The sequence below is a fragment of the Coregonus clupeaformis genome, chromosome 9, assembly GCF_020615455.1.
Source record: "Coregonus clupeaformis isolate EN_2021a chromosome 9, ASM2061545v1, whole genome shotgun sequence".
In the NCBI taxonomy this organism is placed as follows: domain Eukaryota; kingdom Metazoa; phylum Chordata; class Actinopteri; order Salmoniformes; family Salmonidae; genus Coregonus; species Coregonus clupeaformis.
This window is the reverse complement of record NC_059200.1, coordinates 56,234,047-56,245,610: the sequence shown is the minus strand read 5'-3', so window position 1 is coordinate 56,245,610 and position 11,564 is coordinate 56,234,047. Positions and strand designations below refer to the sequence as shown.

The following is an 11,564-nucleotide window of genomic DNA, read 5'->3' as shown; positions in this document are numbered from 1 at the left end:
CATGTCAGTCTCTCCTGGCTCAGAGTGGAAGAGAGATTGACTTCATCACTGCTTGTTTTTGTAAGAGGTGTTGACAAGCTGAATGTACCAAGCTTCTGTTTGGAATATTGGCACACAGCTCGGACACCCATGCATACCCCACAAGACATGCCACAAGAGGTCTCTTCCCAGTCCCCAAGTCCAGAACAGACTATGGGAGGCGCACAGTACTGCATAGAGCCATGACTACATTAAACTCTATTCCACATCAGGTAACTGATGCAAGCAGTAGAATCAGATTTTAAAAAAACAGGTAAAAATACACCTATATAATACAAATACCTTCCAACTCGATAACCTAACAAAAAAGTATGTAGAAATAGACAAGATAAATATTAAATGAAATTAGATGTATATAAAAAAATGACAATATCTAAAAATGCTTATAGGAAAAGAGTTGTCAAAAAGGCTGAAATCCTTTTGTAAGAAAAATGCCTGTCCTCTGGATCTTAAATCTGTATCTCAACTCTAACTCCAACTATCAAATCCAAATACATTACTTTTTTAAAGTAAAAGTTTCAAAATGTCATGATTTATCCTACAGTATACATTCCCACCATTGATTTCAGCCGTCTTAAATAATCTTTGACTTTTAAGGCCTTCAGGTTCCCCTTCAACTCCTGCCTGTAGCTTGTCTGCCTCCTCACTGTAATGGGCCATTGTTGCAGGTGGTAATGCCTGCCATTTGCTCTGTGTACCTGCCATAACTCCTGCTATACAACAGAAAACATGACAATGTCAGTGACATTGTTTTATCTATCTATTATATCAAGGCATTACTACAACAAAACATTTGTTGAAACAAAGTAGAAATATATGTCAGATGGAGTCAGTAGACTTTAGAATTTACTGTTAGACCAATAAAGTTCTGAAGAGAAACCACTCTGATCATGAATCTAAAAATAATAATTAACCTACATCAAAGACCCACCGATTGAGAAATGCATACAGTCCACAATACTTGAATGCCCGCCTTGCTCTTGTAATTGCAAACAGGTAATTAAAGCCAAATCTGCACAAACCTGTTGCTTTAAGGTGGTCCCTCATAAACAGGTTGTAAGCTGACACATTCCATTTGTAGAGCTTAGTTCTTTTTTGAGGGACAGCTTGACTCTGGGACAGTTTTCTTCTTTCATTCCATAACCAATTCTAGAGGAAACAACAGGAAGACAACACAATAGTAAAGACTACTGCATCACATTTTCAAATCAGAGTAATTGCCCATAATAGTTTTTTTTTAAAGAGTAGTCACAAAAATATTGCTCCACCAACTCAGCGTTTTATCTTGCAGATGTTTGAAAAAGGAGCCCTTATATACCATTAATTATCTGTATTGTGTCACAACCAGAGGGGCAGTGGGGGGTGTTTTGAATCTGGGTTTTACCAGGCAATATGAAACTAGAGGCAAAACACAAATAGCTACTGGAAAAAGTTAAAATAACATAAGAATCAACATTATTATCACAACAGCAGAGGATAGGATCCAGGATTTGCATGATATTTTTTCAGAATTTGAAGTCATAACCCTCTGATAGCTAGTCAAGGGGAAGGGGTAGGGAGTGCATTGGGACCAGGTGAGGGAATCCAATAGCCGACAACAATGGATGAATGAATACTTAATTGTTCCATAGCGGCATTGGTTTGGGAATAATGATACATCACAAGACAAGGTCAGACAGACAAATAGATAGAGGTATACTGTAGGTGGTGAGTTACAGTTTAGTCTTCCTGGATTTAGGAACCTGATGCTGGTTGATATGAATGACTTGTGTGCCCTGTTTGTTCTACAGAGTGGGGTTTTGAACCTTCGACCTGACAGCAGCTTTTGGTACTGGTCGTATAGTGGGTGTATCTTAGTCAAATGTTCAGGATTTATGGATGGTTCTTGATTTGTAGAGTGATGGGATGCTTTGAGACTTGACGGTGCCGAACCGTACCACCCAAGGAAGCAAAGGTTAAGATGCTTTCAATTAATATCTTACATAAAAGGTGAATCATCAGCAAGGCCATAGATAGTTTCCGAAGTAGTCCAAGCCAAATGTTTTGCCCAGAACCCAGGGAGATATTACAAAAAGACAAAACCCTTTCTGATGTTCACAGAATACAAAACAGAACATTAATGACCCTCACCTCCACCACACTCTCCGACAGTCCAGTTCTGGTGGCTGCCCCAGCGACCCTCTCCTGGTCATTCCCTGGTCAAATAAGGCTTTCGAAACCTCTCTTTGGTCTGGAAGAATTGACGATCTTATTTGTCCTAAGAACTGAATGACACTTGTTAAGACACATCCTAATCCAGTGTTATATATGGATCAGTATACATATCACAGACTTCATATGAGAAGTGGGCCATAATGAGCTAAGAAATCACTAAGGCATAATACAAGATTACACGCAAGGCAAGCCCCATGGCAGATGATACTGACTTCACATTATTCACATCCAACCATAGTTACCGTATGATGGAATAAGGCAGGTTTCAGTATAAGCTTTGTGCTCTTAGCCATTAACACACTAAAAACCTACTCCACTGATTATTGCTAGGATTTACTAGTGAGATTGTTTCCATGATATGTTGGCTGATGCGGTACACTGTTGTTGTTACTGTGATGTGTTGCTATTGACATTGTGATTTTGCTTCTGTTTGTAACAACGGGCTGTAAAATCAGAGCAAACTTTATTCACCTAGAATATTTACATGTACCAGGAATTTGACCTGGTGACATGGTGCTGATAGACAGTATATGGATTATAAGAATATTATAACAATATTACAAGGGCTCATGTATTCAAGTATGTTGTGCTGGAGTATGCAGATGTTCAGCTTGTCAGTTGCACCAAAGAGCTAGAGAAGGAGCTTGAGTGAGTATAATGCAGATGGCTATATTTTGCTCCCCTGCTCCCCAGCTATACCCTCACATTTTTGCCCATGGTTGGTGACTTTAACAGAATGTAGATAGGAAGCCACAATTTCACCCCTCAAAGACATGAGAGATCCCTCGCACCCTCTTCACGACCTCCCTCTACTCAGAGAGCACTGACTGTTCACGGCTTCTCAGTTCCACCTGCTAGGACAAAGCCATTCCAACTATTTCCTACATTCTGCTATCGGACTCTATACTGTTAGAGATACATTTAACGTCTACATGATTCTATGATATATTCAAATCAAATACAATTGTATTGATCGCATACACATATTTAGCAGATGTTATTGCGGGTGTAGCAAAATGATTGTGTTCTTAGCTCCAACAGTGCAGTAGTATCTAACAATTCACAACAATACACACAAATCTAATATTTAAATAATAGAACTAAGAAATATATTGATATTAGGACGAGCAATGTCGGAGTGGCATTGACTAGAATACAGTAGAATACAGTATATACATATGAAATGAGTAAAACAGTATTTAAACATTATTAAAGTGACAAGTGTTCCATTATTAAAGTGACCAGTGAGTCCATGTCTATGTACATAAGACAGCAGCCTCTAAGGTGCAGGGTTGAGTAACGGGGTGGTAGCCGGCTAGTGACAGTGACTAAGTTCAAGGCAGGGTACAGGGTGGAGGCCGGCTAGTGATGGCTATTTAACAGTCTGTTGCGGGCGGTGCAGTTGCCGTACCAGGCGGTAATACAGCCTTACAGGATGCTCTCAATGGTGCATCTGTAAAAGTTTGTGAGGGTCTTAGGGGCCAAGCCGAATTTCTTCAACCTCCTGAGGTTGAAGAGGCGCTGTTGTGCCTTCACCACATTGTCTGTGTGGGTGGACCATTTCAGATTGTCAGTGATGTGTACGCCGAGGAAATTGAAGTTTCTCACCTTCTCCACTGCTGTCCCGTCGATGTGGATGGGGGTTTGCTCCCTCTGCTGTCTCCTGAAGTCCACAATCAGCCCTTTCGTTATGTTGACGTTGAGGGAGAGGTTATTTTCCTGGCTGTTCTATATTGTTTTGTCTCTTGCAATTCAAGAGTCAATGCAATTCACACTGTGCCTTAACATGTTCTACTTGTCTACTAATAAATTCAAACTAAAACCGTGTGAGAGTTTTTGCCTATCATGCTGTACCAAAAGCAATGACCACCAACTCTGACTGTGTGGCAATAAAGAGTGTTGCTGCGACCAGTGTAACAGAACAATCTAAAGACACTACACGAGATGGGAGACAACGACCAGTCCGTCACATCATTCCTTTTGATCTTTCCTGTGAGCAGTGGCAGTCTTTCTGAATTGGTAAAGTATAATCTGGGTCGGCCATTGGTCAACGACCAATGCGCGAGACTGCTCTCTACACAAAAACAAAACAAACTATAGAACTGCAAATGAGCCATCTGTCACGGTTTCGGCCGAGGCTGCTCCTTCTCCTTGTTCGGGCAGGCTTCGGCGGTCGTCGTCCCCGGAGTACTAGCTACCACCGTTCGATGTTTCATGTTTGTTTGGTTTTGTCTGTTTGTACACCTGTCCCTTGTTAGTGTTTGATTTTGTTTCCTATTTAGTTATCGTGTGTTGGGTCAGGTGTTATGTGTGATTATTATTGTCAGCTGTTGCTATTGAGGAGTTTCCTCTCTCGTGTTGTTAGTATCGAGAGTCCGCACTGCGTGCGCCTTTTTCTTGTTTTTGCGCACTGTTGTTTGTGTGCGTAATTTGTTCTTGCCTCCCGGTTGGGTTGGCAATGCACCTGTTTTTGGATTACTAAAGTCTGTTGACGAACACCCTTGTTCCTGCGCTTGATTCCCTGCACCACATCCACACGCAGCGTTCTGACAGAATCACACATCACACTATGGAATCAGCAGGAGCAGCCGCGCCAACGGACATTATGGAGGACCGTCTTCGTGGGCAGGAGGACAGGATCAACCAGATCGGTCACGCCCTGGATCGGGTGATGAACACTCTCCACCGATGGGAGACCAGCGGGGTACCCACGCCCCCACCTACCGGACCATCCCCATCGGTCAGTCCTCCTGTCTCCCTTCCGGGATTCGGCTCTCACTCCCGAGGGCGTACGACGGCTCCGCTGCCGGGTGTCAAGGGTTCTTGCTGCAAGTGGAGCTCTACCTCGCCACCGTACACCCGGCGCCCTCGGGACACGAGAGCGTCTCCGCCCTCATCTCCTGTCTCACCGGCAAGGCGTTGGAGTGGGCCAACGCCGAATGGAGGAGAATAGACGCCGCTACTATTACCTATGCGGAGTTCTCCCGCCGCTTCCGTGCCGTGTTTGACCATCCACCAGAAGGGAAGGCGGCGGGGGAGCGTCTGTTCTACCTCCGACAGGGGATGAGGAGCGCACAGGATTTTGCTTTGGAGTTCCGGACTCTAGCGGCAGATGCAGGGTGGAATGAGCGGGCCCTCATAGACCACTTCCGCTGCAGTCTCCGGGAGGACGTCCAGAGAGAGTTGGCGTGCAGGGATACCACGTTGTCGTTTGACCAACTGGTCGACATGGCCATTCGGCTGGACACCCTGCTCGCCACCCGTGGACGTCCCGGGTGGGGGTTGCCCATTCCACCTTCCGGCACCTCCGAGCCGAGCCCTATGGAGCTCGGAGGTGCTGGCGCTAGAGAACGGAGGAGTAGGAACCCGAGGGGGCCGTTCCCTGCACCAACTGTGGCCGTGGAGGGCACACCGCGGCTAGGTGTTGGGGAGGGTCCCCCGGAGGAGGTGAAGGCAGGCCACGCATTGGGGAGTCCTCCCAGGTGAGTAGGCGCCCTACTTACCCAGAGCTTTCTGTCGTTCACATAACCTTGCCTGTTTGTTTCCCACAGGTTGCACCTCGTTCCCAGCATAAGGCGCTAGTAGATTCAGGCGCAGCTGGGAATTTTGTAGATCGCCAGTTCTGTGTAGAGTTAGGGATTCCTCTCCTTCCCGTTGATAAGCCTTTCCCTGTACATGCCCTAGATAGCCGTCCGTTAGGATCTGGGTTGATTAGGGAGGTCACAGCGCCCCTTAGGGTGAAGACGCAGGGGGGTCATGAGGAGACGATTCAGCTCTATCTGATTGACTCTCCTGCGTATCCGGTGGTGCTGGGGCTTCCCTGGTTGGTTATCATGATCCTACTATTTCGTGGCGAGAGAAAGCTCTTAAAGGGTGGTCTGTTCAGTGTGAGGGGCTATGTCTGGGTGTTTCCATAGGGGCGACCTCGGTGGAGAGTCCAAATCAAATGCCCGCACTGCATATTCCCCCCGAGTATGAGGATTTGACACTGGTGTTTAGTAAGACAAGGGCGGCGCAGCTGCCGCCTCATAGACAGGGGGATTGTGCGATAGATCTCCAGTTAGGAGCAGCACTCCCGCGAGCCATGTGTATCCCTTGTCTCAAGAGGAGAGGAAAGCGATGGAAACTTACATCGCCGAGTCTCTGAGACAGGGATACATACGGGCCTCCACTTCACCCGCTTCCTCGAGCTTCTTTTTGTGAAGAAAAAGATGGAGGTTTGCGCCCGTGTATTGATTACCGCGGTCTCAATCAGATTACGGTGAAGTACAGTTATCCACTTCCTCTGATTGCGACTATGACGGAGTCATTACACGGTGCTCAGTTCTTCACAAAATTGGATCTCAGGAGCGCATATAACTTGGGTGCGCATTAGAGAGGGCAATGAATGGAAGACAGCATTTAGCACGACCTCCGGTCATTACGAGTATCTCGTCATGCCATATGGGTTAATGAATGCTCCCTCAGTCTTCCAATCCTTTGTAGATGAGATTTTCCGGGACATGCAGGGGCAGGGAGTAGTCGTGTACATAGACGATATTCTGGTGTACAGTTCTACCCGAGCTGAGCATGTAGCCCTGGTGCGCCGAGTGTTGAGGAGACTGTTGGAGCATGACCTATATGTCAAGGCAGAGAAATGCCTGTTCTTTCAGAAGTCGGTCTCCTTTTTGGGTTATCAGTTGTCTGCGTCAGGGGTGAAGATGGAGGTTGACCGGGTGTCAGCTGTGCGTAATTGGCAAACCCCAACCACTGTGAAAGAGGTGCAACAGTTCTTGGGTTTTGCGAATTATTACCGGAGGTTTATCCGGGGTTTTGGACAGGTGGCAGCGGACAGGGCTTTTGGGAGACTTAAGGACCTGTTTACCTCGGCGCCGGTGTTGGCGCATCCGGATCCCGCTTTACCATTCCAGGTAGAGGTAGACGCGTCCGAGGCCGGTATTGGGGCCGTCCTCTCACAACGGTCTGGCACACCACCTAAGCTCCGCCCCTGTGCTTTTTATTCTAAGAAGCTCAGTCCGGCGGAGCGGAATTATGATGTAGGGGACAGGGAGCTGTTAGCCCTGGTACAGGCCCTAAAGGTGTGGAGGCATTGGCTTGAGGGGGCTCAACACCCTTTCCTCATTTTGACGGACCACCGTAACCTGGAGTACATCCGGGCAGCTAGGAGACTGAATCCTCGCCAGGCCTGCTGGACTATGTTTCTAGCCCGGTTTGTGTTTAAAATCACTTACATCCCTGGGTCCCAGAACGGGAAGGCAGATGCCCTGTCTCGGCGGTATGACACGGAGGAGAGGTCCGTTGAGCCCACTCCCATACTACCAAAGTCTTGTCTGGTGGCACCGGTGGTATGGGAGGTCGATGCAGAGATCGAGCGGGCGTTACGCACCGACCCAAGTCCTCCACAGTGTCCAGTGGGTCGGACGTACGTTCGGCTCGAGGTACGCGATCGCCTCATTTATTGGGCTCATACGTCCCCTCCTCTGGACATCCAGGTATCGGCCGGACAGTTCACTGCCTTAGCACTAAGTACTGGTGGCCAACGTTAGCCAGGGATGTGAGGGTTTATGTCTCCTCCTGTTCGGTGTGTGCACAGTGTAAGGCGCCCAGACATTTGCCCAGGGGTAAGCTACAACCCCTGCCCGTTCCACAACGACCCTGGTCCCACCTCTCGGTGGACTTTGTTACAGACCTTCCCCCCTCACAGGGGAATACTACCATCCTGGTCGTTGTGGATCGGTTCTCGAAGGCCTGTCGTCTCCTTCCCATGCCGGGTCTCCCTACTGCCCTACAGACCGCTGAGGCTCTGTTTACCCATGTCTTCCGGCATTACGGGGTACCCGAGGATATAGTGTCTGATCGAGGCCCCCAGTTCACCTCCAGAGTGTGGAGAGCCTTTATGGAACGGTTGGGGGGTTTCGGTGAGCCTTACCTCGGGTTACCACCCGGAGAGTAATGGGCAGGTTGAACGTGTCAACCAGGATGTGGGTAGGTTTCTGAGGTCTTATTGCCAGGGCCGGCCGGAGGAGTGGGCGAGATACGTTCCGTGGGCCGAGATGGTGCAGAACTCTCTCCGCCACTCCTCCACCCAACTAACCCCTTTCCAGTGTGTGTTAGGGTACCAGCCGGTTCTGGCACCTTGGCACGAGAGCCAGATCGAGGCCCCTGCGGTGGATGAGTGGGTGCGGCGCTCGGAGGAGACATGGAACGCTGCCCACGTCCATCTGCAGCGGGCCATCCGTCGGCATAAGACGAGCGCCGATCTCCACCGCAGTGAGGGGCCTGTATACGCACCTGGAGATCGAGTCTGGCTCTCGACCAGAAACCTGCCCCTCCGCCTGCCCTGCCGGAAGCTGGGTCGGCGGTTTGTGGGGCCATTCAAAGTCCTGAGGAGGTTGAACGAGGTGTGTTACAGGTTAGAACTGCCTATTGATTACAGGAATATTAACCCCTCGTTCCATGTGTCTCTCCTCAGGCCGGTGGTAGCTGGTCCACTCCAGGATTATGAGATAGAGGAGATTCCTCCGCCCCCGTTGGACATCGAGGGGGCTCCGGCGTACACTGTGAGGTCCATCCTTGATTCGAGACGCCGGATGGGGGGTCTCCAATATCTCGTGGAGTGGGAGGGGTACGGCCCGGAGGAGCGGTGCTGGGTGCCGAGGAGGGACATATTAGACCTGTCCCTGCTGACCGAGTTCCATCGGGGTCATCCTACGCGCCCTGCTCCGCGTCGTCCTGGTCGTCCCCGAGGCCGGGATCGGCGCACGGCTGGAGCCGCGCGTCAAGGGGGGGGTACTGTCACGGTTTCGGCCGAGGCTGCTCCTTCTCCTTGTTCGGGCAGGCTTCGGCGGTCGTCGTCCCCGGAGTACTAGCTACCACCGTTCGATGTTTCATGTTTGTTTGGTTTTGTCTGTTTGTACACCTGTCCCTTGTTAGTGTTTGATTTTGTTTCCTATTTAGTTATCGTGTGTTGGGTCAGGTGTTATGTGTGATTATTATTGTCAGCTGTTGCTATTGAGGAGTTTCCTCTCTCGTGTTGTTAGTATCGAGAGTCCGCACTGCGTGCGCCTTTTTCTTGTTTTTGCGCACTGTTGTTTGTGTGCGTAATTTGTTCTTGCCTCCCGGTTGGGTTGGCAATGCACCTGTTTTTGGATTACTAAAGTCTGTTGACGAACACCCTTGTTCCTGCGCTTGATTCCCTGCACCACATCCACACGCAGCGTTCTGACACCATCGTGGGGCAGTGTGCCCACAAAGGCCTGGGACTTGGTTGGAGGCAGTACAGGGTCATATTCACTAGGCCCCAAACAGAGTGAAAACAGACTGAAACTGCAAGGGACTACCTGAACTTGTCCTATAAGAAACGCTTATTTTTTGTTTTTCATTGCAAGGGGGTTTTGCTATGGTCCGTACCAATAAATACGACCTAGTACTTACATAGATTACAACAGAGCTACCTAACCCTCTTCCTGGAGAGCTACCCTCCTGTGGGTATTCAGTCCAACCCGAACCTAACATACCTTATTCAGAGGGCCATGTTCCAGGCCCTGACCAAATTGCAGATAATGCATTGCATCAACCAATAGTTGCATAGCACGTCATCTGCATGCCACGTCATCGACTGCGCAGTCGGGCATTAGATTGCTATACCTCTATATCATATGGGTCGCATTCCTGCTTGACTACATTGCAGACGGCAGCCAGATCTCGCAAAGCTTGGATAGGTGTTTAACATACAGTGGGGAAAAAAAGTATTTAGTCAGCCACCAATTGTGCAAGTTCTCCCACATAAAAAGATGAGAGAGGCCTGTAATTTTCATCATAGGTACACGTCAACTATGACAGACAAAATGAGGGAAAAAAATCCAGAAAATCACATTGTAGGATTTTTAATGAATTTATTTGCAAATTATGGTGGAAAATAAGTATTTGGTCAATAACAAAAGTTTCTCAATACTTTGTTATATACCCTTTGTTGGCAATGACACAGGTCAAACGTTTTCTGTAAGTCTTCACAAGGTTTTCACACACTGTTGCTGGTATTTTGGCCCATTCCTCCATGCAGATCTCCTCTAGAGCAGTGATGTTTTGGGGCTGTCGCTGGGCAACACGGACTTTCAACTCCCTCCAAAGATTTTCTATGGGGTTGAGATCTGGAGACTGGCTAGGCCACTCCAGGACCTTGAAATGCTTCTTACGAAGCCACTCCTTCGTTGCCCGGGCGGTGTGTTTGGGATCACTGTCATGCTGAAAGACCCAGCCACGTTTCATCTTCAATGCCCTTGCTGATGGAAGGAGGTTTTCACTCAAAATCTCACGATACATGGCCCCATTCATTCTTTCCTTTACACGGATCAGTCGTCCTGGTCCCTTTGCAGAAAAACAGCCCCAAAGCATGATGTTTCCACCCCCATGCTTCACAGTAGGTATGGTGTTCTTTGGATGCAACTCAGCATTCTTTGTCCTCCAAACACGACGAGTTGAGTTTTGACCAAAAAGTTCTATTTTGGTTTCATCTGACCATATGACATTCTCCCAATCCTCTTCTGGATCATCCAAATGCACTCTAGCAAACTTCAGACGGGCTTGGACATGTACTGGCTTAAGCAGGGGAACACGTCTTGCACTGCAGGATTTGAGTCCCTGGCGGCGTAGTGTGTTACTGATGGTAGGCTTTGTTACTTTGGTCCCTGCTCTCTGCAGGTCATTCACTAGGTCCCCCCGTGTGGTTCTGGGATTTTTGCTCACCGTTCTTGTGATCATTTTGACCCCACGGGGTCAGATCTTGCGTGGAGCCCCAGATCGAGGGAGATTATCAGTGGTCTTGTATGTCTTCCATTTCCTAATAATTGCTCCCACAGTTGATTTCTTCAAACCAAGCTGTTACCTATTGCATATTCAGTCTTCCCAGCCTGGTGCAGGTCTACAATTTTGTTTCTGGTGTCCTTTGACAGCTCTTTGGTCTTGGCCATAGTGGAGTTTGGAGTGTGACTGTTTGAGGTTGTGGACAGGTGTCTTTTATACTGATAACAAGTTCAAACAGGTGCCATTAATACAGGTAACGAGTGGAGGACAGAGGAGCCTCTTAAAGAAGAAGTTACAGGTCTGTGAGAGCCAGAAATCTTGCTTGTTTGTAGGTGACCAAATACTTATTTTCCACCATAATTTGCAAATAAATTCATTAAAAATCCTACAATGTGATTTTCTGGAGAGAAAAAAATCTCAATTTGTCTGTCATAGTTGATGTGTACCTATGATGAAAATTACAGGCCTCTCTCATCTTTTTAAGTGGGAGAACTTGCACAATTGGTGGC

At 48.0% G+C, this 11,564-nt stretch overlaps 1 long non-coding RNA gene across 1 annotated transcript; it reads right to left on the bottom strand.

Annotated features, from left to right (window-relative positions):
- Positions 1-350: 350 nt before the first annotated feature.
- Positions 351-3,889, bottom strand: LOC121574473. The gene is made up of 4 exons (XR_006002215.2): positions 3,862-3,889; positions 2,170-2,303; positions 1,062-1,188; positions 351-752 (listed from the first exon to the last, which is right to left on the bottom strand). It is a non-coding gene; the product is annotated as an uncharacterized LOC121574473 (long non-coding RNA).
- Between the last annotated feature and the right edge of the window lie 7,675 nt (positions 3,890-11,564).